Here is a 26,084-nt window from a genome sequence, read left to right on the forward strand (position 1 = left end):
GGAAGGGTGTATACCAAAGATTAATGGGGGTTGGTTGTATGGCAACATATTAGAAAATGCCAAACTCTACTTGGCCTCTGCAAATGTAATGTACAGCAGTATAGTTCTGTTTGAAAGGATTTCTTGTAAAAATCCCATTAGATATATGTGTACATGTGTGTGTGTTTGCCATTTGATAGATGCTAAATGAAGCTGAGATGTTGATTTTATCTTGTCCATATAACAATGCACTCCTGGTGAAACAAATGTTCCAGTCTTAGAAATGAAGATGTACATGCATAATACTGCAATCAACCCTCGAGCTGTCTGAAAGGAATTGGTGAGAATCTATTTGGGGTTAAATACTTGTTGGCTAAAACATACCATAAAATGGCAAGCATGATGGTGGAGGGATGGTAATTACTACTCGTATGGCAGCCGGTTCTGGGCACCTAATAGTCTTCAAGCTGACCAATGTGAAGCCATCTACAGGACAACTAAAACCTGGCAGAAAGTGAAGCTCCATAATTAAATATTTTCACATTCAAATGGCTGAAATGGAAATATGCAAATAAAACAACTCAGTATAAGGTCAAACCTTGGTTTTATGAGAATGAAATAAGCAGATATGGTTGGACATTTACTCCCCTTAGACTGACAGATGAGATGAAAGTGACCACTTGTAAATCCAGTTTTTTGGGTAATTTCCCCAAAACCGCTTTAAGATTTTTTTGACAGTAAGAGCTTCTTTAAAATATTAATTACTTTCTGTCTATAGCGTCAACAAGCGTCTATTATATTATTCCATACTATTCCTGATCAAGAATCAAGTCATTTGATGACAATGGCTGCCGTCTTGTGTGAAGGGTTGGGATAAATCTGGTTTGTATGCCACATTCATTTCTTTGTTTCTATGTTTTATGTCATTAAACATCAACCCACTATTCAGAGCAGGGTGGAAAGATGTTTTGTCAATCGTAAATGGTTACCCTAAAAAAAAAGAACAAATCAGTGCCAAAGACTTATCTTCAGGGTAGTGATCAATCTAAAATTGGTCAAACTGGTTCAACAAAGCAGGCTGTAATCTCAGACTTCCCCTGCTGACAGACGGGATATCCCTTCTTCACATTCGGCCAGAAACCAGATGAAGGAACCTCAAGATTGTCTCCTGATAACAATCAATCATCATTTCAGAAGTGCTTCCTCCACCAACAGAGCTTTTGTAATATAGTGCAATTCTTACCACATCTTGCAGCTTGTTTTTCGCCCCCCGCAAAAGATACATGTGTGAAATTATGCTCTGAGACCCCTCAAGTTGAGGTTTAAGAGTAATCGCACTGATCTAAGTTTTGACTTTAGATATTTCCTTTTTTTGGGATAATTTCTCTTTATTTCCCCTGGATAATCTTAGAAAACTGAGAATGCAAACACCCATCCAGAAGCAGTGACTTAAAAAGATAAAAATGTTTAGGGTATAGTATGAAAAAGTTTTTTGATTGATATAAAACTTTTTTAAAGCATTATGAGAAAGCAAAGATATAGAAACTTGGAAATTAAAGAAATCTTCAATTTCTCATTGTCTTGGAATTTGACCCTTTTTGTATTCTTAAAGAGAATGTTCTTTAGTTCTTGATTGAAACCTTTTATCCACAATAAGATTCACCGTGGAACATGTTAGTAGCACGTGACAACTGAGGCTAACGGCCTTTGTTGTCAACCATGCTTAAAATGTGCGGAAGGAGTTTTCTCTTTCAGATGCATCTAATCAAATAAATGCAAATCTCTTTCTGTTACTGTTACTAGGAGCTCATGAGGTTTGTGGTGTCTTGTTGCCCTTTTTGAGTATCCATAACCAAACAGTGCAGGCAATGTGAGATGAGCTGTCTGAATCTAGAAAACAGGTGATAATATTGCAGCGTCTGTCCCCGTTTAGCTCCCCCATCAAACAGACTGCTGGCATTCACATGCAAATGCTGTTATATCCAATAAAAGAAAGCATGGTGAAATAGATATCCAGTGTGTTGAAGACAATGATGCAAACATTTACTTCTGTCGGACAAGGCTAAAAGGGCTTGTGCAGCATTTCAGTAGCTCACATGGTAAAGACAGGTTGTTTTTTGGAGACTCAAACCCTAGTCAGATAGAGATGCTTCTGTCTATTATTTGTGATTTATTCATTTTGTTGCAAAATAAGAGCATGCCTTCATAGATTCAATGTTTTTTTTCATCTGTTTTATGTAAGCAACTCGTCCTTCGGAGAATTGTTTTCTGTTATATACTTGAGTCTTCTAGGAACATGTTGTTTACATCTGTAGTTTTTAAGTTGAGAGTTCAAGCTTTAGGACAAACTTTGGTCCAGATCAAACTTTCTTACAGAGAACAGCTAAATATTTTGTAAATTGAAGATAATGGTGGAGTATGTGCTTGATGAAGGCTTTAGAGGTGATTTGGATCTCCTTTCAGATGTGTTCTCCTAACCCGAGGCATAATTGGGTTGGTTTTGTGGAATTTATATTGACAGCATGGCTTATTCAGTTAATAGGAACACTGGGAAAACATAGTAGCTATTTTGTGCCATTGGATCTTTGTGTTATGAAAAATCTGCTGAACTTTTACCAAGTTTTGGTAATCTGTGGAGAATCCTGATGTCAGAAAAACAGCAAAGTAATGGAAATGAACTTCCTGAAATAAATAACTACAGTCTAGACTCAGAAGATGGGAGAAAAACAGCAGATCTGTTTTGAATAGATGAAGCTCCTCATCTCTGAACAAATCTGAACACTTTTTTTTATGTCACAAAGAACTGTGAATATGCAACATCCATCTTTTACCACCTAGAGAGGAAGGATTCCTGTTCTGTCAGGCTCCCCAGTTTTACTTGACCTGAGTTGACCAGATCGTCATGAGTAGACGCAATAGAAACAATTAAATGTTTCTGTTTCTATTTGTTACTGCAGCAAACAGTTTGAAGTATTTTAAAAGTTGTCAACAGTTGTCACTAACAGTCTTTAGAGGGGGTTTGTCTGTGACTGGTTTCTGTCTCTTGCCCAGGACGTACCTCTCCTCTAATTGTTTCTCAACATTCCAAGCTCCTGTTGAGACTTTTACAGCTTTTATTTTATGTTGTTTCTTTTTTCATTTTATAATGTTGGGATAGGTATTTCACCTTCAAATAAGTAAAAAGTATTTTTCAAAGCGGTGGTAATGATCTCTTGTACCTTTAAAAATGATATTTTGAACTTAATACTTAAAGAATTTTTACCATATTTTGTCTTTTATAGCTCTCAACTGGTTTTGCTAAAAAGTCAACATCTGGACAGTGAGCTTTATGTGCTCATTTATTCTTATTTGGGCTTTATTACTCTACAGTCTTCCAGCTGACAGTTTTTGAAATATTAAAGGTTGTTACTTATCATATTCTCAATTCGTGGATGGCTTTAGGTAAAATTGAGGTTGCTTACTCAAAACAATCAAACTTAATGATTTGTCACTTTAGTTGCTGTGTTGTTTCTGCTTTTAACGGTACTTTTTTTTCTTTGCTTTGAATAACTTGAGCTTTTTCTAAACTCAATGTGTTTTACAGTCAATTCATTCCTTAGAGTTCTCCAGATGGCCTATGTTGTTTTTTTTATTGGGATTCAGCAGTGCACCTTGATATTTTTAATATTTCTGGGAAGATATTATCATCTTATCTTTATATGCTTTTGTTCATCGAGTTTCCTATGAAGGCTCTTAGAATCCTGTTGATATTGTACGCATTCATAAGCATTCACTGATCCACATGTGTGGCATTGAGTCATAGGCTTTCCTGTTATCAATCCAGGCTGTGCACAGGTTGGTGTGTCGTGACCAGCAGTCTTGAGTGACTGTTCTGTCAACCAGGAGTTGGTGTTTGGCTCCTCTGGAGTCTCTACCAATGCCCTTCTGTGTGTTGCTCATGTATTGATCCATGTGCCTATTTATCTTGGTTGCAATTAGGGCTGCACGATATGAGGAAAACTTACGAAATGCGATATTGGTGATTAATAATGCGATAACGATATAATTTGCGGTATGTAAACAAATATCAAACCAACCAAAAACATCATTTCCATTTCAATGCAACAGTTTAAAAATTATACTCCAAATGACCCTCGTCGACATAGGAGGCAAACATCAAACATAAAAGGGCTCATCTGATTGATCAACAACGCAAACGGGTCCTTCCGATTATTTTTTTTTTTCCTTCCGATTTGTTAAATGCATAAAGGGATTTATTTCATTTATTCAATATTTCAAGCTGCCATGAGTTTGTTTTAGCACATTTAACCCTTGTGCTATCTTAGATGACCCCCCACCCTCTTACATTGAGGTGTTCTCCCTACCATGACAAAGGTGGATAAAGGTGGAAAGATTTCATGTAATCCATGGACACCAGTGAGGTTCACAAATCATTGAAGAAAAAAGGTTCAGCGCACTGTTTAGTGGGTCTATATGACCCCACTCCCAATGTTAAAGTGCCTAGGATAGCACAAGGGTCAAGGTAACCATTTATTGCGATTTTCGCCGTCTTTTGAGGTATGCATATTGCACAGCTTGATGTCGCGATAACGATAAATTTGCGGTCTATTGTGCAGTCCTAGTTTCAATGATGCCTGACATGAGCGTCCATGTTGTGGAGAGACAGATTATTTGCCGGTAGTTGGATGGGACTGCACCCTTTGAGGGATCCTACTGGATCAGGATCATTCGCCCTTCTGTTAGCCATTCGGGGTGAGTCCCATCTCTTAGCAGCTGGTTCATTTGTGCTGCCAGGCGCTCGTGGAGTGCGGTGAGTTTCCTTAGCCAGTAGACATGTATCATGTCAGGGCCCGGTGCTGTCCAGTTCTTCATACCTGAGACTCTTTCTTGGATGTCTGCCACTGTGATGGTTACTGGATACCATCAGTGTCTAAGGACAACTGTTTCCAATTTAATACTTTTTATTAAACTTTCTGTTGCTGCTGACCGGCGGACTGACTTTACTCCAAACGGAAGCACAAGACAAAGCTGTAAAAAAAACTATTTTCCAAAAATAATCGTCTAAAACAGGGGTCGGGAACCTTTTTGGCCGAGAGAGCCATATACGCAACATATTTTTAAATGTAATTCCAAAAGAGCCAAACAATAATGTAGTGTCCCTTTCCCAACTGAGGCACGTAGACTTAACCTCTTTCAAGGTTCTTTATTCTGGTTACTGTAGACCGCAACGAACGCCGTACAATTAATTCAGCAACTCCTGAATCTCTCCCGCCGAGACAAGATGAGAGCGCTTCTCCTAACTTTATATTCCCCTGCTCCCGCTCCAGCCCTCCCATTTCCCTTATTCGGCCCATAGCTGAACCCCATTGGTCCAAACTAACAACAGGCTGAGCGACAGAACTGAGGGCCAATCAGATCTCTGCTTGATGCGTTTAATGAACTCCAGAACTTAGAACGCGGCCCAACAGCCAAGTTAAACTTAGTCCGCGACAATATGTTTAAAACTAAATATACAAATAAATGTGTGCATTTGATGTAATTTCAACATTTTTAAAGTAAAATAAGTCTGTGGATTCTTTTTAATAACATCGTTATGCTGTTGCTGATAAATGATGAGTATTTCTCATGGTAGTTTTGCTGATGGTCTAGTCTGGTTGATACGTGGTGAGTTTCTGCTTCGTGCAGGCGTTGAGACTTTAAACGTCATCGTAGGTCTGACTGTTCTTTAGATGTGACAAAGACTGCTCACATGCAGACGGGAAGCCAAACACTCACACGCCGCAGTGAGTGACGGGCAGCGGGTTTTACATTTTTACAATCCCAGCGCGATTCACCTGCTGGCCGTGCCCACAACCCCCCCACCCCCACCCCACCCTCTGCTTTCTTCCTCACACATCCCGTCCCCGAAACTGCGCGCTCTTCCTCAGTTTTAGGCACGGCAATTCACAGGTTTCCGGCTGGTACAAACTCTGTGAAATAATGGAGAATAGTAAACTGATAGTTTTCTCTCCAAGCACCGCTACTACTGCGCGCCTCTGGCATCGCGCCCGAGAAGGACTGGTCTAATGAAAAATAAAAAAAAAGTATAATTAAAGATTTGTCTGCGAGCCACATGTGACCATCAAAAGAGCCATATATGGCTCGCGAGCCATAGGTTCCCGACCCCCTGGTCTAAAACAACAAATTCGATACTATATTTTTAGACTAAAAGGCTATGTTTATGTACTTATAATTAAAAAATTCATCGAGTTACTACCATATTGCTACCGCGACACAGGGGGAAGGAAGGAGAGCTGCTCTCCCGTTCTCCACTCCTTCCACTGCTGCTCCTTCTTAAACACGCACAAAAGTGTGGCGACCTGGGGGTTAGCCCCGCCTTAAGCCCCTAAGACTCATGGGAAGTGGGGAATCGCGGGTGTAAATTTCCTCATCATAACTTAGGGATGTTATGTTGATTATATGGTTACTGTTTGTTATTTTATGTATGATACCTCAATTGTCAATAAGTAAAAAAACAAAAAAACCATAACTGAGGAACCTGTGAACAGAAGTGACGTGCATGCTGTTTGGCAAATGTGGGTATGATCAAATACATGAGCCGACGCGATGCTGACTCCTCCCACAGTGAGACCGTCGTGTCAAGCTGATCGTGTTGGTATCAACATGCGGCATGTACACTGATGTTGCTTATGTATGCAAGAAATTAAAAATTGGGTGGTTGCGGCTTGTACACAGGTGCACTTTATGTTATTGTTGATGGGTCACAATCTGCAGTCACATCCTTTGACATAATGAGCACCTCTTCCCTAGGCCATTAAAAAAATTAGCTTTTGTAACTGTTCACAAACAAGGATTTTTTAGACTTTGTTTAAAATGAAAAAGAGTTCAGTAAAATAAAGTTGCTTTGACACTTGGCCGTTTTATTACCAGGGGATTTTATACAAAGCAGATAAAAACTTCCAGATAAGGAGAAAATATGGGTCACGGTAAATTTCTAAAAGAAAGAAATGCATAAACAAGAATGACTGTTAATCAGCAGAAGAAGAAATGACAACCTTGGTCATTCGACAGATTATGAACCCTTTTTGATTTTATTTTACAGCATTACCTTATTATAATAATTTTAAAAAAGCTTAATCAATTATTGATGATGGTTAAATTGATTGATTTCTAATGATATTACTTCACTTGCTCCAGAAATTGATTCATGATTTTTTCTAATGAAGCATAATTTGCACATATTTTTAACTTTTGATACTTGATCAATTTATGCTATGAAGATTTTTGAAACAGTGTTATGTTTATTTTACTGATATAGTATTATTTTATAATCATATACATGATTTTTATCATTGACATAATCTGCATATATTCTAGATAACTGATCTGCATTTGCCATGTTGATTTCTAAAATAGCTACTTTTACATAATAATTAAGTAATTCATCTTTGTCATTTGCTTTATTGATACTTAAGGATTTTTTAATTCTGTCTGATAAAAGTTATGAACCGGATATTGATAAATCATGTAATAAAATGGTTACAGTATAACGGGGTGGGATTAAATGAGTTTGCTTCCTTCCACTCCCTTTCAAGCAATATTTATGAATATGTCTAATTATTCTAAGTATGCTTAGTTACTGTATGAATGTATAACTGATGATTGTATTGTTTTTGTGAATTATTCTTATTTGGTTGCTTAAAATAAACCATTTCAAATCAAATTTCAAATCAAAAGAAACAGTTTAACACAAATTACTACATTGTGCACAACTTTGCAAAACAAATCAGATTACCACATTTAGTTTTATGTTTGACATGCCTGTTTTCAATACGACTATTCTTTTTCATGACTAGGAATTTCTCCTGTTAGGTTACTTTAAAAATACATCAGGGGTTTACAGGCATTTCCAGTCACATATCGAGTCACAAAATATCGATTCAAGAAACTGCGCTTGCGTACTGACTACAAGTAGAGATAGAAGGTAAGGAAAAAATGAGAACGATCAGGCACTGATGAACAGTTTACATGTTTTTTAGCACTGCTTTATTCATTTTATGGAAATGTACATCATTAAATAAATAGACATAACATCGCCACCAAACTTCATGTTGCAGCAGTGGCGTCATAAATGTACTGTATTGACAACAGTACAATAGAATAACAATTACACCACATGTAGGGGTGTGTAGATACAGCTAAGAACTGTATTTCTATTTCTGGAATCCAACCAGAGCGATCCGTCTGAGGCATGATATTATTCGAATCCAATGGAATAAAGCTATACCATTATAAAATTATTTCAAAATGAAAAAAATCGATCATATCGATATTGTAAAAAATATAATTTGGATTGAGACAAGTTAGGTTTATATTACTATAACATAAAAATGATCAAATGCAAAACAGTGGACAACACACATGTGATGGCAGTTGGAAGTATTTACGGAATATTACTTCTGTCAGTGCATGTGTTGAGTTCTCAGCATGGGATGCTGCTGAAAATTAGGCAAGACATTTAGCCTGAAATCCAAAGATCTACAGGGCTCTGGTTGGGTCCAAATTCCCTCGCTACTCGCTACTTTATTGGGCGTTCTCGATTTTGTCAGGATGTCTGAATCTACTATTTTAAAATCCAATGTCCTGAAAATTACCCAGAAGTCTCTGCACAATCATAGCGTGCATCGATGCTCACTAAATTGGCAAATATGGACCACAATGCATTGCATTGGGATTTTTCATTTGAAAAAAAGTATTTGCATTAAGTTTTTGTGAAACATGCACACTTTTATAATTGACAAAGTAAAATGTTCATAAATATTAAGATTTTTACTTTGGCAAATGGGTGATGTAAAAAAATAGTGAGCGTGGTGTTGGAATCAAGCTAAACTTCAGGAAACTGGTTGGTCCTGCACTTTATAGTAGTCTTTAAGGGGTTAGGGAGTAGTGAGGGAATTCGAACACAACAACTGTCTTTTTTTTATATATATGTAATGCGTTTGAATTGACAAAAGTCTTTTTTTATTATTTGACACATTAAACAACAGTTTTTCAGCTCCAACCCTTTTTGCACTAAGATGTTCTGCTCTGTGAGGATTATGTAGAAAAAACTGATATCTTTTACTTGCCTTTTTTCTACTTTTTTACTTTGGGATTCTTAATAGCATATCTTGGTTCATCTTGGTTTATCGTGATGACCTGTGTTGAACATTTGGTCCTAAATTGTAAAATGTTCTCCTTCTGTAGCCCAAACTGTGAAATGGTTGCAGCCTGTGGCTGTGGAGGTCTGGTGAGGAGGTTTCCTTCAGTTCTGACATTGTTCTGTGTGACTCATTTCCATCGGGGTGTTCGGCTTTGCCAGCGTTGCTTTGTGTTGTTTTCTGTGTCAGTCTGTGTTTCTCTGAACCAGAGAGCAGAAGCTTTCAGGATTTTGGGCTTTCAAGAAAGTTTTTGATCAAAAGAGAAAACTATTCTATTGTTAAGTTATGCCTTTATTATTACACCTTATTTTGGTTTAGGCATGGTTCTATCCATCCGTTTTTTGGGTGGGCGGGGGGGGGGATTAAAAAAAAGCAAAAGTGTCAACACAGATTCCCGATCCGATACTTTAGTAGCACATTCAAAAAAATGAACAAAAATAAAAACATCCAGGTTTTCCTCTTTTTTTATTTTATCGACCTTCATTTGTCATTTAACAGGACACTTCTATGAAGTAGCTTCAACAATCAAGTAAAACAACTATCAACAAGGAAAAATGCTTAACTATATTAGAGTTTAATCCTGTTCCATTCAGCTTTGATTATTGTTGCTCCTCCCTTTAAGGGTGTAACTCCTTTTAAGCATAATACAGTAAGAGGAAGATGCTACATAAACTGTAATGTTGTTTTCTTTTTGTTCCATGGAGACTTGAAAAAGACTGTCAACTTGGACAGAAAATCCAAGTCTTTTTATATCATCTCTCCTTTTACTTTTATACATTTTGAGGGAAAGGACATAAACATGCTTTAAAAGACTTAACAACATACACTTTTTCCAAGACTGCAGCATGGACAGCTTTATGTCTGTCTTTTCCAGCTTCATTATTTTGGCAGTTTGTGGAATAAATATTTGCACTGCAGCACCTGGTTTTTAATAAAGTCAGATGCAAAAGAAGAAATGAAAATGTGGTTTTATTATCTTTTGGCCTGTGTTGATGTAGAGCCTCAAACAAGGACAAAGGAAAGGCAGCAGAACTCATGCCTTCAAAAGCAATAACTAGACTTGCAAATGATCAGGTACTGGATAACCAAAGTCACAAAGCGGTATTATTTATACATTTTGACACAATTTAGAAATATTTAACCCATGAAAACCCAGACCATTAAAAAAAAAATTAGGTCCTTTTTACCAGAAACCAAGTGGACCACAGAATCCATTTCTGATATTTTTCACGGGTTCTTATGGGTAAAAGTTGACTGGGTGTAAAACACCCAGAATAAAAGTGCTTTTAATCCAACTTGGACGTCTGTATTTGTCTTCTGGCTGTTCGGTGAATGATTCTGGAATGCAGCACAGAGAAATCTGATTCCCTTCCAGTCAGTTTCTGACCTTCTGAAAAGAGGCACAAGCTTATTGATGCTATTGTTACCATGGCAATGACAATTTTTGGGCATCCAAATCACATCAGAAAGTGAATTTGATTTAATCCCTGTCCCAGTATGGTTAGAAAATATCACCAAAAATGTTGTTTGGTCTGTTTCACAAAAGAAATCTTTCAGTTTATGTAAAAATCAGGATCTACCTGTGATTCTTCAGTCTTTTGGAAAGGCCCAAAGCTTTACAGTCAAAAACTAATTCACACACTCATTCACACACCGATGGCGGCTCCCTGCCGAACAGTGGCGCCAACCTCCCACCAGAAACAAGGTGGGGTTCACTATCTTGCCCAAGGACACTTCTAACATGGGTGGGCAAGGCGGGAATCAAACCTGCAATTTTCCAATCAGAGGTCGACCACCCTACCGCTGCACCACGGCCGCCCATAACCTTTGATTGAAAGATTTTGTGTTGCCCGCTATCAAGTGGAAGGGGTGTGGTTGGTGAGAAGGTGAGAGTGGTTGCTATAGAGACTCAGACCAACTTGGACCAATCACTGCTTACTAATGTTGTCAGGCTCTAACATGGCGACTGAAATGACTTCATTTGGTTGGAGCCACAAGTAAGCCATTTTGTATGGGTGACGTCACACACACTCAGTCCAGTTCTCTTATACAGTCAATGTACATTACCTACCTTCGATGCTGTTGATTTCATGCTCGGCTGTGTCATCGGTTGTCTGTGTTAAAGATATTCCTTTGCTGTTGCAAATGACTGAGAATAGGCCCATTGCTGACACTGTTATATAAGCAAATGAATGCAAAGTACTGGCCCCATTTTTGCCTATTGCATGCTGTCCTGTGCACACATAATATCACACACACAGGTGAAAATAAGCCTTCTGTGTTCCTAATCCACAGTGTGGCCCACTGTGAGGGAAGGGTACACTTTGGCACAGATTGCATTAGGATGTGCTTTTAAAACAATTGTCACATCTCAGTGTCTTGAGCTTCTCTGCAAGTGATTCCATCTTTGTGCCTCCATCTGTTGTGGCTTTACATCAACCCCCCCCTCTTTAAATCCTTAATCTACAGCCACTTATTTATTCTCTCAGATCTTCTGCCTGCTCCCTGCTGCCTTGTCTTCCTGAACTAGGAAGGAGGAGAAGACTTCTTCAAAATGAACTTTATTTATGCATGCATTTCAGATAGAGATGGATTTGCTAGAGTTTTTGAAGTTTTGAACAGCATTTCTGTTAATGTTTGATGAGTACAAATGGGGTCATGCAGAAATAATAGAGAGTGGGAGGTGGCATGAATGACACCTATGAGAATTATAGGTTTAAATCAAAAAAGGCAGTCTTTTGATGTGCTTCTCAACTGCATGTTGTCTGTCTTGCGTGACATCAGTCTTTATTGGAGCAAACACTCTAAATATGTGATTACTGTGCTGCTGAGGTCAGAAAAAGCTTTGTTTTTAGTAAGGGAGGCTCCTAAATAATTAATAAAAGATGAATCTCACTGTTATCCCATTAAGTTACATAAAAGAAATGCAATTTTCCACATGCGTTTATTTGCTTTGATAATTTTCAGTTTCAAATCTCTTTTTCTGTGGAGGAAGTGATTGCTTTTACGCTGATTGTCTGCTTTCCACCTGTGAAGGTTCACCTGAATTGTGGTGTGAACTAAACAAGCAAACCCTGGTGTGTTTAAATACAGGGTGCCTGCGGATCCTTGAAAAGCCTTTTTAAGGTCTTGAAATGTATTTGACAAAATAAGGCCCGATAAAACATTCAATTGTCTTACATTTTGGTAAATAGGTCTAAAAGAGCGTATTCAGAATGGAAAAATCCTTTGTTCCCGATAGATTCTGCTTAATTTTGTCTTGTTACTTCGGCATGGTGGAGGCGTGCTGCAAAGCAGTTACTGGCAAGGAGACGTGCCGTGTGTGCTTTGACTCAGAAGTTGTTAGCAACTGCAGTGATGAGGAGACGTCAATTATGAAGGTAAGCTGCTAAGTGTTTATGACATAGATTGTCGGTAAAAACAGTGTGAGAAACGATGTGGATCAAGTTAAAATTGTTTTGATGAACCTTCATTCATCGATCACATTTCAATGAGTTGTTGCGTCTCATCGTTGTGGTGTTATGGCATTGTTTTAAAGAGAATTCTGTTAAGGAACTAACAAGTTGCTGTTAGGGTGACGTCACAGCAGTGCCAGGCGCGTGCCGCATAATGAGAGACAGAAAAGCATGTAAGAAGGCTTTTCAATGTGTTAAAATAAATGTTCAAACAAGTAAGGTGTTGGACCATTTTTCCTCTTTGATAATATGACAATCGCTGCTTTACATTTGGCCATGGCTTATCGGTTGCTACATTCCTACTGTGTTTACATCATGTCTCCACCGGCTATGGTGGTCGTTTTGGTTCAGTTGTTCCGCTCCTTGAACAGATTGTATTCAGATTGAGGAATCTCAAAACGAACCAAAGCTCTGTCCGATTGGAAAAGAGCCGAGACTACCGATCATATCCTATCATAAAAAAAAAACATTTCCAGGATGCGTTGTGTCATAATAAGGACCTGAAGGCATCATAAACCATTTAACCTCAGCTAAGCCAATTAGCTCATGCTAGTCAGTGCAGGAAAATGTAAATTCATGAAGACATTTGAGTGGAAATCCTCATGAAGCAAACTGCATACGGTGAGTCTGACAGCCAGACAGCAGACTCCAGCTGCTTGTTTCTCTGCAAATGATGTTGCTTTTGGTATGACAAAGGACAAACCGCGTGGACAAAACATGCCTCTGACATCTGAACCATTTGGCTCCATGCTGACTGTCAAGTCTGAGGTGATCTGGATGCTAAGGATGGTTACAAGCCACAATGAGAGTTTGATGACATCAAAAAGACTGTAAGGATCATGAGCTGTTACTTACTACTTAATTTTACCATTTGAATATGATGAAAGTTTTTTTATTACATTTAAGGAAGTTGGGATAGATTTAAAAAATACTGTTGATTTGTGACCAAGGCTACAGAATTACGCATACGTAATTAGGATTTGGTAAAGGCAGCCGGATTTGTGTTTCAAGTTGTTCAAAATTGTTTTTTTTCTGGAGTGGTTAGTTGGCAAAAAAATGTCTGATTGTACAATGATAATGATTTGTAATATTTGATACTTCCTGCCTTTCCTCTACAGGTTTGCTCATTTTTGGCCTGCAGACAGCTTCTGTCCACCCTTCAGTGCATTTATGACTAAGACTTTAGAAACCTGGGCAGTGTATAAAGTTTTGATATTCTTCTCGTGGTTTACCCGGTCCTTTGGAGCTAGCGGGGAAACATCCTAATTTTACTCCATTTTAATGGCGCTGCTGTAATCCGGCATCTTTTTAATGTTTCAAATACAATATGGAGATATTTTTAAAGGAATCCTGTTTTGATTTGTTGGATGTAACAGTTTTTTGCTTGACTATATTCAGAATGAAAATTCAAAACACCAGGAATTTTTTTTAATTCAATTCCCTTTTGCCTAGAAACCATGTTCATTGTTGTGTCACTCACAGATTTTTATCAGACTTCTTTTAACTCGAGTCGGATATTTCTCCACTTTTGTCCGTGCTTTCCAATTCTCCACTTTCTTCAGAGTGTTGGGATGAACTGTTTGTATATGAGGAGGAGGAAGAGAAGGAGGAGGAGTCACTGAACTGCTCACGGTGGTTCCCAGGTGAGTCATCAGGGGATTGGCAGGTGTCTTCCAGGGACGACGATAAGGTTGAGTCAACTTCATTTGCCATCTGCAATTCCTCTACAAACCATTCCATGTGTTCATCCCACTCGCCCTGCACATGTAAAGACGGACATTGATCACCATGGAAATTGGTCAGAATTTGGTGGAGCGTGCACTTTGAACTGTACTCAGACGGCTTACCTCATGATCGATAACTGCGTTGTTGTTGTGGATGTGCTCAAAGGACATTAGGTCCCAGAATATCCACAGAAGGTCTAAGTATTCCTCACTGTCTTCAGCCTCCTCTTCATCTGTATTTTCAGCGCTGTCATTACTTTCCTCTGACAGGCTTTTTGAAAAGAGGGACTCCACAGACATGCCTTTTGGGTGGTGCTCTCACCTCTTGCACTTGTCTTTCTAGGCAGGATGTGGATGAGTGGATGTTGTTTTTTAAAGTGTTGCCGTAACAGATTGAGTTTGAAATCATTTTGCTGGGCAGCTAAGGAGTGCTTTGATTCAAAAATCCTTCCGGAATTCTGTGTGTACTTTTATTTTAAGTGAAAATGTATATTTGTGTAATATTCTATCAGGATTATTCCTTTGAAAACCGATTTCAATATAACATGCTGGCCAAGCTCTCACAACCGGAGCCCTGCAAATGTTTCACCTCAGTATCTTTGTGCTTTGGTTTTTCTAGACTTTTTTTCTTAATTTTTGTGTGTACTTTTTGCTTATTAGTTTATTATTTGTATATCTGAATGTTAAATGACGTATACTTGCAGAGCAAAGTGGCGAACTTCTCCTGTGGGCCAGGCGCGGTCACTGGCTGAACGAAGGCTCTGCAGGAGGCTAGGACTTTGCCGATCCAGTTCCAGATCTGTCCATCATTATTACGCAAGCCTTTAGATGAGAGCCTAGCAGATTAATGCCACAATAGTCTGAGTTAAGCTTGAGGGAACGCATGATGGGAGGTTGAAACCTTTCTTTTATCTGCTCTCAAAGATGCGATGGGGCAGTTCCAGGCATGTTGAAGAGCTGCTGGAGGTGTTCTACATCCGTCAGGCTTGTTTATGATGGACCATGGGTCTCTGTCTTCAGTTTGTCAGGAGGAATTTGCCTTGAACTATTTTTACTGGAGCAACTTGGCCCACAGAAAGACACAGCAACACACACACACACACACACACACCCACACACTTTGGTGTACACACTCTTTGCTGTGTGTCACTACAGACTGACTGACAGACTGAACCTTGTGTGATCAAACAAAGAGCAGAAGTTCTCAGATTATGGAACCGGCTGGTGACTTTACCTGCAGAGAGAGTTGCACATATAATATTTGATTGGGATAGAGCTCATATTTTCCTGGTGTAAAGATGTGTTGAACATTCTGTGAACCTACAATCATTATTTTTTAATTGTTTGAAATGTAAGATAGATAATGTTAAGGAAACTTTAGTTGGTTATTATGAAAAAGAATGGAAAATGAAACTGCTTCAAAAACCAAAATTACGAACTTATTTGCAAATTAAGGACACATTTTCTGCTGAGTCATATGTTATATATAACTTAAAAAGAGGACAAAGATCCTTACGTGCTCAACTTAGAGCAGGAGTGCTCCCCCTACAGGTGGAAGTAGGGCGCTTTAAAGGCGTTCCTGAGGAAAGACTGAGGTCTGTGAACTGCAAGTGGTGGAGGATGAATTTCATTTTTTGTTTTATTGGCCTTTGTACGAAAAACAGAGACTTTGTATGTATGCGATGATAGAAAAGAAATGTCCTGATTTGTTTTGGTTATCTGAAGATAAAATTTTACGTTTGTTTTTTGAAAATAACATTTTTTGTTTGGCAAATTTTTGTCAAGGGCATGGACAATAAGAATGGACACTTAGTATTTTGTTAGACTCTGATTAGGGGGGCTATTGGATTTTTGTGATGGGCATGTTTCTATATGTATTATGTATTTTGTCTTTCAGTGTCATATAAGCCTGTGTGGGCTGGGCACATTAGTGCATGACACTTGAATAAATCAAATCAATCAGACTGAGGGGGCTTCATGGGCTACGTTCACACATTTCCAATTAAATGTGAACATTTGTGATCTCCAGTGTGACCGTGAAATGACCCAGAAGTGACCTGCATGCGCAGAAGAGTACTCAACGGTGAACGACGTCACTAGTTGTTTGTGGAAGTGGCTAACCTTAACAATGGATGTCAACAACACTATTGTCAACAGCGGAGCTCTTTTTGCATTATTACATTTATTTTCACAAAGGAAACAGCACAATTACAATCTTCTCATTTTAAGAAAGCATTGGAGCCAGGATCGTCTGTACCCACTGTTGTGGAATGGAGATGTGTATGTGCTGGGGCCGCGCGCACGTGCATGTGTGTGTGTGTGTGTGAAAGAGAGAGGAGAGCACGTGCAGCGAGGTAGAGAATGAGGGGGACAGTGTGGGCGCGCATTCATGTTGTGTGTCACGGAGGAAGGAGAATGATAATAGAAGAAGTTTTCCCCCAGAATAAATGCTATTGACTCTTTATTAACCCGCTCTGGAGAATTCTGGAGAATTTGAGGGTCCGAACGGGGAAGTGAACCCCAGAGGAGGATCCGCCTTCGGTCCCCCGCGCTTCTGACCACGGTCATAAAGGGGGAAAAAGTCATCGCGGGGAAGGTTCAACACCACGCTCGGCCAAATCTTTTCAAAAACCTCCCCGTTGCGATAAGAGCTCTGGAGTTTGGCCTGAATAGAGCTGTCACCCCAAATATGAATCCAATTGGTGACCTCTCTTCCCTTCCACTGACTGGTCTCAGCAGTCTCATCGTCCGCCATGGTTGTTTATCTTCTTGTTCCCGCCTTCTTCAATGCAGAATGATGACGTTTGTAGCGTATCGATGACGTACGGGTCGGATTCATGTGGCCTGGCCGTTCAGACGGAGGTCACATTTGAAAAGATCGGATACGTATCTGATTCAGGACCACATACCCAAGTGGCCTGGGTCACATTTGAAAAGATCAGATCTGTGTCGTTCAGACTGTCATGAAAAGATCAGATACAGGTTGAATAGGGGCAAAAAAAATTAGAATTGGGTCGTTTCAGCCTGCAGTGTGAACGAAGCAGAGGCACCCGGCTACCATTGTTCTGAGAACCACTCTTCACCTCAAACAACAATTGGGGATTCTCCTGAGGATTATCAAAGTCTTTGTTTCTATATCAGTTACCTTCATCTTATGTTGTTTAGAGATAATTAATCTATTTTATCTACAAATGTTTTTGCATAAAGAAGTAAAGAAGCACAGAGAAGCACTGGATAGAAGCACAAAATAGTAAAACCCTTGAAGATTTTCTGGGGAATTTCTCAATCAAATGCTCAGTAAACAGTTCTTGGTTTGTGGTTTAAGCCTTGTCATTCATGAAAGAAAAGACATTAATTTATGCTCAAGCACACGTTGTTCTGTCTCTGCTAAGGTTTTATTTCAGTGTGTTGTGTGGAATAACCCAATCATGAACAGCGTGTTGTCATTATTCCTCTCTGCGACACCTCTGCAGGTAGAGACTGTTTGGGAGGATGAGATGAACTTGTGATGCTGCTCTCAAAACAGTCCCTGCCATACTCTATCTCAGTGGTCCCTAACCCCCGATCCACAGGCCGATACAATCTTTGGGACAGTTACGGGCTGCAGAGAAAAAAACCCAGCATGTTTAATCTATAATCTGATTCTGAAGAAAGTTTTATTTTGGAAAACTACCAAATCCGACTCATTTGTGATGCATGTCAAGTCGCTCGGTCACGTGTTGGAAATCCATCCGCTAATTTCTTAAAGTGGTTGCGCTGACTGCTAAATTAAAACCCCAGAGATAGCAAATTTCACAAAAAAAAAAACAGATGTATATAGAAAGTTAATTTTGGCTGAAAATTGCCAGTGAGGAAACAAAAGAAGACATCAAAATAAAAGAAATCTGCATTTAACAGACAAAAACCAGGAGTCTTTACTCCAAATAAAGATTTATTGTGACAGTTGTCCCCACACAACACAATAATTGTCACAAAACAAGCAGACGGCTGGTTCCAAATGCAGCAGGTTCATTAGCTCAGTTATAAGTCCACAAATCTAAATCAGGGTCAGCCAGGCAGGGGTCAATGAGAGCATCAGAGAAGAAATAAGAATAATCAGGATCCGGGCGAGAAAATGGACAGGCGGCAGGCAGACTGAGTCAAAGACGAAACAGAAATAGTAAATCAGAAGATCTGGTCAGGTCAGTATATAACTGTTGGTAATGAAGGTAGCGTGGCACAAAAAATACTTCGCACTGAGTGAGGCTCTATGCCAGGGGTGTCGAACTCATTTTGGTTCGGGGGCCGCATTAAAGGCGTCTGATCCCAAGTGGGCCGGACCAGTAACATAAAAGCAAAAAACTGTTTTTTTTTGTTTGTTTTTTACTCAGTTGGAAAACATGCCTCAGCCAACATGATAGCCTAATCACTTATTATTAAACATTCATTCACAGAGTCCAATGGATGTAAAATAAAATGCATTTCACTTAGAAAAATTGGTTTATTTAATTTGATTCAGACTGAATATTTTACATCTGACACTGAATCAATCCTTATCATAAACTCAAGAGGGGCTACGGAAAAAGAAATGAAACGCATGCCTAAAATGTAAACGTGCAAATCAATGAAAAATTAAACTAAATTAAACTTGCAAACATTTGTGAACATAACAAGAATTTGGAGTTTACCTCCCTTCTCTCCTCAAACTTCAGCCAGCCATCAATATCAGGATTCAGATCCTGTGCAGAAACATATTTACTGTCATTCAAGTGAGCAAAACACAATGAAATGTCCAAGAATCTTTCCTGGTTTCTACCTGAATTTTGTGGCAACCCCTGACTTCTTCCTGACCTTTGATGGGGTGCCATCAGTTACCAGACTGACATCACATGACCAGTTCATTCCAACATAGTCTGGCACAGTAACTAGAGAGCTGACTGTCATCAGCTGTTGTTATGTCCATCAACTCAAGAAACTCTTCTATGACGATCTCTTCAGCACCTCTAATAAATATGCACAGTTGTGCAATATCTGTATTTGTGCTTTAATTAATAGTGACTGAAAATACAATAAATGACTGGATTCCTTAATATGGCGCCCAAGTCTCCTCAGAGATGTTGGATCTGTAATCATAATCCTTGACAGGCTGCTTTTTGGGAACAAGACTTCTGCAGCCTTCAGCATTTTTCAATAGGTTCAGCATCTGAAAATGGTTTGGATGTTTGCTCCAACTTGTCTGCAATCAGGTGTCTGTCACTGCTCCATCACTGACGTCACGCTGCAGTAAATGCAGACGGTTGTTTTTCAGTCCACCTTTTAGTTGGTATATCCTCTCTTTTCTTAACTGCAAATGGTGAAACTTTCCTCATTGTCTCATAGTGTTGCTGAATGTTATATTCTTTGAGCACTGCCACCTGTTGATGACATAACAAGCACGCAGGTTTTACATTCAACTCCGTAAACAAATAAAACTTTGTCCATTTTTCCTGGAAAGCTCTGCACTTTACTTCAATCCTTTTGTTCTTTTTGACAAAATTTTGGTCATTAGTGTGTCACTACTGACCATTCTTATAACAATGTAACAGCAGTGGGGCTTGCGGGGAATTAAACTACATCTTATTCAGACACAGAGCCATTAGGTTTCACTTTTGGCAGGTGCAAAGATATGCTGTTTCCACTTTTTTGCTCACCCTTTGCTCCCCCTAGTGGCGGAATTGCGCATTTCGGTTATTTCTTTAAAAAATCATAACTTGCCACAGGAATGGACTAGAAACGTGTTTGTTTTTGTTAAACATTTTTATAATTTTTACTCTTCATGACTGGGCGGGATTGAACCATCTGGCGGGCTGGATACGGCCCGCAGGCCGTATGTTTGACACCCCTGCTCTATGCACTGCTTAAGAATGCTGATTATATTTTATGCAAAGCACTTTGAGTGACATGTGTTGGAAAAGTGCTATATAAATAAAGGTTGATTTGATTTGATTTGATACTGTGAGTGATTGCAAATGAAAATCAGGTGTGTGGCATCCAAAAACTGGGCACTAGGGCTGCTAGGAGATGAAGTGTATACAGACCTCTGGAGATGGTTCCCACCAGTGACCAGAGGGAGAGACATAGCTCTGACATCTGACAATAATAATGCATATTATTTAGGAGTCGGCTGTCTAAAATTACCAGGTTGCTATTAAAGTTGCTTAAACAGGGGATTCATGTTTATTATTTTATTAAGAAAATACCAGTTTTAGTGACTTTTTTTGTTTGTATTTATCCATCGCACCTTAAAAGTCTGACGAGGCTGAAGATGGTGTCTGATTTTTTAGTTTCTACTTAGTTATGGGTTAATGGGAAAATCTATATCACATTTTTAAGTTTCTTACGGGAACTCTAGTTTAAAAATAAAGCTTAAAGCAGCTGCAGACATTTTACAGAGAATAAAAATAAACCTTAAGGCCCGTTCACACCGGGACTAATTTCGCGCGCGATTTTCGCCGACGTTTAACGCCTCGTGACTAAACAAAGGGCACCAATGAGAGTGTGCACACCGACGCGAAAAAACGCCACACGTCAAAGCGTCAAAAAATAAAAACGCCTCGGGTTCGTTTTGTTTTTTTGACGCGTCGCGTCGAAATCTATTCGACCAATGAGAATGGCGCTTTTGCACACGTGTCTGGAGCCTCTGAAGTTACAGTAAAACACAACTTGGGGGCGCTCAAACACAAAACTGCCTTGCTGAGCACTCATACCAGAGAAGAAGATAGACGCCGAGTAGCGTCTACACTGCCGCGAAGAAATAATGACGGACATTCTAAAATATCCCTGAACCAAGCACCAGTTGGAGCTACTGTTGCTTGAAATATTCATGTTTTCTTTGTATGATTCTGACAAGCGCGTAAATACTTGCTCTCTTCTTCTGAGTGAAAAGCGACTTTAAGAAGCGTAAAGTTGCGCAGCGCCACCTTGTGTACAGGAGTATTTCTGTTTACATTAAGCGCCATCTAATGTCAGGGAATGAAATTGCATGTTCGCTCGGCTCACCGTCAGTGAAAATCGCCTGGGTGTGAACACAAAAAACGTGGCGAATATTCGTCCCAGTGTGTACGGGCCTTAACCCTCAATAGTTAAATGAAACAAGGCAAAATACCCCAAATTCAGATGCCCCCATCAGCCTCGTACAGGCAAGTCCGCTAAACTATTGTCTTACATTAAAGCAGTTTGTGGCATGAAAGCAGTTAGAGACTACTCCTTCACCAGCCTCTGGTACTGACAGAAATTACCCGGATTTATGACTTCCTTTCTATTTTCAAGCGTCGCCTTTTTGTGGATCTCTTCAGAAAATAACACCCAGTTTCAACAGAAAGTGTTCTTTTGATGTGGCCTCCCCTTGTCTGGTCTTAGGATGCTTTGCCATACTCTGACATCAACAAAATACATTCAGAAGATTGTCTTCAGAGGTTCGCTAGACAAAAGCAACTTAAACTGGCATTTTAGAGCTTTTCATTCATTTTTTTCATCCCAGAAGGTGGCATAGAGGCCTCAGGACGTATGTGGCCAGCGCCTCAAGGCCGTTCCCACCTGTTTTGCAGCTTTGCAGTGCAGCTTATCTTCAATCGACTGATCAGCTTTATTCGTACAGTGCTTTTTATACCAAATTAGCTACACAAAGTGATTCCATAAGCCTGATTGCCACCCAAAACAGATTATTAAAATAAAACCCTATATAGAATGTTTGTGGTAAGAAAATAACAAGATCCAAAGTCTAAAGAAGAAATCCTGTCTGCACACTGTTATTGACACAACATCCTGATGCAGATAAAATATCATTGCAGGAAAGAATCCAAAGCTTTCCAAACATGGCCAACAGGCCGGAAGCTTGACATGTCAGATGTTTCAACAAGCCCAGATAGACTGCAGTGGACAGGTGAGGACGTCACCTGTCAGTGGAAAGACATTTTTTTCTGTTTGTGCGCATTTTAAACATTTAACACATAATTCAGACCATAAATGGAGTTAAATAAAAAATGTCTGCAGTTTAATCATAAATAATACACTAATCCACATAAAAAAAATTACATCAAACCAGACTTTTGGTATTTTATGTCCCACTCTGATCAGTTTTTGATCAACTGTCAAAGCTTCCCAGTGGTTTTTTAATTATGATTATGCTGTTTTTAGCCTAAATAAAAAAAACCTGTGTAGTTTTCCAGAACATAGTTTCTACAGAGTATGGAATTACATCTCTGCCATAAATTGAAAGGGCGTAGAGACAACTAAGCGGGCGTATTTAGGAACTGAGTGAGTGAACCTTAAAACCATGCTGGCTCAATTCTAACCAAGCGACCCCATATTTTACAACTGAACGGCTGAAATCCTAACTTGAACAGTGATCCTGCTCGGTCAGTTCTCCTTTGCGCCCTCACCTGGATTTACGCTCAGTGTTAAGGGGGCGTTTTTGTCACTTGAGGCAGGAACCTTTCTGGTTGATCTGATTGCCTAAAATTTGCATGTCAAGCAGCGGGGCGGAACTTTCATTTTGGGGCTTTAATAGAAAAGGAACGGCGGTTGTAACATGGATTAAAAGCATTAAAACGGTAACAAATTCAGTGATTTTCACATGAGAAAAACTTACAGCACAAAAACACCCGCTGCACTTTCTTATCTTGGTTTTGGGTCGTTGGTTAATGTTTTAATCCAATTTACATCTGCTTTTTTTTCTATGAATGCCTCTAAGGGGGGGGGGGGGGGGGGGCAATAATAATAATAATAATGGATTGGATTTATCTGCGCTTTTCAAGACACTCAAAGCGCTTACAGTGTGTCCATTATTCATTCACTCCTCATCCATACTTGGTGACGGTAAGCTACGGTTGTAGCCACAGCTGCCCTGGGGCAGACTGACAGAGGCGTGGCTGCCATTTCGCGCCTATGGCCCCTCTGACCATCACCGGGATCATTCATACACATTCACACACCAGTGGAGCCACACTGGAGGCAGGGAGGGTGAAGTGTCTTGCCCAAGGACACAACAACATTTTTGGCTGGTGGGAGCGGGGATCGAACTGCCAACCCTTTGGTCATTGGACGACCCGCTCAACCACCTGAGCCACTGTCGCCCCCGGGGGGAACAAGTTTGACACAAAGAGACGACATTTCTAACTGTGATAGTCAAAGAGGCACACCACACACTGACCTGCCGGACACACAAACATACAATTAAAGCCATGTTATTTCCCATAACCCCCTCCTCTCCTTACAGTAGAACAGCACTGGATTAAAATGCGCCGTTTCAGTTCTGAGTGTTTTTTCTGTATTTAACGTTAACACACATACCGGTGAAACGTGCATGCTGGTGTGTGTTTTAAAAAAGCAGCGAGCGCAAAACTGAGTTGGTTGTGATTTATTTCTTCAGTCATCAATCAGCATTTAAAATCCATCAAAGTCCTCATCTTCTGTATCTGAAACAGCTGGGCTACATTTCTATCAAACACGCCGGCTTCCCTTTCCTCATCATCAGCGTCCGTCTCTTTGCCCTGCGGCTCCAAAGAACAGTGAAAGCAGACACCTCAGGCCAAGTTTAAGTCCTGCAGTCCCAAAGTGTGGCGTAACTCGCCTGCGCTGCGTCCCGGTAAAAGGGGGGGGGGTGGACAGCTTTCCAGTGTCATCTGCTGGAAGTTGCTGCGCTGAGCCTCGAGTCGATCTTCCAACACAGGAGACCTCCTTTTCCGTGGAAACTCAGCTGCTGCTGCATCTTCTTGTCTTGTCGGAGTTGGTTTTCCACTTGCGAACCATGGATTCATTATTTTAAATTCTCTGGCAGCTGAGGTTCGATAAGTAGAAAGATCTTCACAGATTCAGACTTCCTGCTTCAATAACTCTTCTGATCAACGTTCAAATGTGTCAGCAAGTATCTCAATCCTTTTGTATTAACACAGAGAGTGAACCACAAATGCATTTCTGAAGAAAAAAGATTTTTTTTTTGTCTTTTAATCAGAATTGTTCGCTTCAAACTGTGAATGCAGACATGCAGCAGCCGGCTGCCAAGGGACCGTCAACAAAGTGCAACCTCTGTGAACTGTGAAACACCTCTGTGTAAAAATCAATAACCTCACAAAAATTCATAAAATTATGGTAATGCATATTCTTGTTACAATACATATTTTGTAGGAAAGTCCATCTTTATTTTATCTTGTTGCATATACTTTTTCAAATTTTAATAGATATGAATCATGAGTAAAGTTATCAGTAACTTGACATGACCTTATTGTGATACTAAAATAAAGAATATGTCAATAGTTCACTTTTTAGGAATTTTTCAGATTTACAAATGGATCAGATTTGGTCAAAAATCCTCAATAGCTCTGAAGATGCTAGAATTCTTTTTACATAATCTTTATTGAAGTAGGAAAATAAGGTCATGATTAGTCACTACAGGAGGTTTTGTGTCAGTAACTACAGCATCTTCAACGCTATTGAGCATTTTTGACCAAATCTGATCAATATTTAAATATGAAAAATTCCTAACAATAAAAAATGTGAATTATGACATAATCTTTATTGCAGTAGGACAATAAGGTCATGATTAGTCAGTACAGGAGGTTTGGTGACAGAAGCTTTAGTATCTTCAGAGCTATTGCGCATTTATGTTATGATTCATATCTCTATTAAACTTTAAAAACTATAAGCATAAAACAGTGGTTGACTTTCTAACTAAATTTAGTATAATAATAATAATGTAGCATGACTATGCTGACGAGTCTTCATTACCAGTTCATATAAATATAGACATGTATTCGCTTTTTAAAAGTTTACTGATTTTTACAGAATGGTTTAGCTCGTGCTGGTTTGCGGCGCCTTCCGTTCGTGAAACCAGGGTTTGACTCCGGGCTGCTCCCTGTTCCCTTCTCTACCTCTGCCGGTTCCAAGCCCGGTTTGAGAAGGTTGCGTCAGGAAGGGCATCCGGCGTAAAACATTGCCAAATCTACCATGCGACTCGTTCGCTGTGGCGACCCCTGATGGGAGAAGCCGAAAGTGGAAGAAGACTGATTTTTACAGAATGGTGTTTCACAGAGTTTACACTTTGTTGACGGTCCCTTAGCAGCCGGCTCGCTGCTCTGTTTGCATTCACAGCTTGAAACGAACAATTCTGATTAAAAGGCAATAAAAACAATCTTTTTTCTTCAGAAATGCATTTGTGGTTCACTCTCTGTGTTAATACAAAAGGATAGAGATACTTGCTGACACATTTGAAAGGTTATCAGAAGAGTTGTTGAAGCAGGAAGTCCGAATCTGTGAAGATCTAATTTAACCGAACTGCAGCTGCTCTATTCCCGTGTTCCTCCGCGTAGCTGATAGCTTGCAGTTTAAACTGTGCCTCATAATCGTGTCTCTTTGCATTTCAAGGGTTTCCAAAACGAAGTTGGGGGTGGTGGTGTCTTCTTTCACGTCCTCAACTTTCTCCGTACCGTCATCATGCTGTTTTCTCCTAGGTCCTCTTTACCGAAGTCACACAACAACACATTAGGGCCGCTCTGTACATTTAGGAGAAAATGTAAGACTTTCGCCTTATGGTTGTGAAAGTACTGTATATAGAAAATATGATAAAAGGCAGAGAGCGCATGCAGCTAAAGAGCTGCCTGTTAACCCCCCCTGCTCTGAGAAATGACAGTCCCGCCCCTCTGCCTCGCCGATATAACGTGCAAATTTCGGCCAATCAGATCAACCAGAAGGGTTCCTGCCCCACAAGTGAC

The 26,084-nt window shown here is 39.6% G+C and overlaps 1 protein-coding gene and 1 long non-coding RNA gene across 27 annotated transcripts in view; one reads left to right on the forward strand and one right to left on the reverse strand.

Moving 5' to 3' along the window:
- pard3ab (par-3 family cell polarity regulator alpha, b) overlaps positions 1 to 26,084 on the forward strand; it is a 363,970-nt gene that overhangs the window by 42,731 nt on the left and 295,155 nt on the right. The gene's annotated exons all lie outside the window — the stretch shown is intronic.
- LOC144986908 (uncharacterized) lies at positions 14,048 to 14,708 on the reverse strand. Its single transcript, XR_013650784.1, has 2 exons — positions 14,482 to 14,708; positions 14,048 to 14,392 (listed from the first exon to the last, which is right to left on the reverse strand). It is a non-coding gene; the product is annotated as an uncharacterized LOC144986908 (long non-coding RNA).

Source organism: Oryzias latipes, chromosome 17 (genome assembly GCF_053564925.1).
Source record: "Oryzias latipes strain Hd-rR chromosome 17, Olatipes_Hd-rR_3.1".
NCBI classification, from domain to species: domain Eukaryota; kingdom Metazoa; phylum Chordata; class Actinopteri; order Beloniformes; family Adrianichthyidae; genus Oryzias; species Oryzias latipes.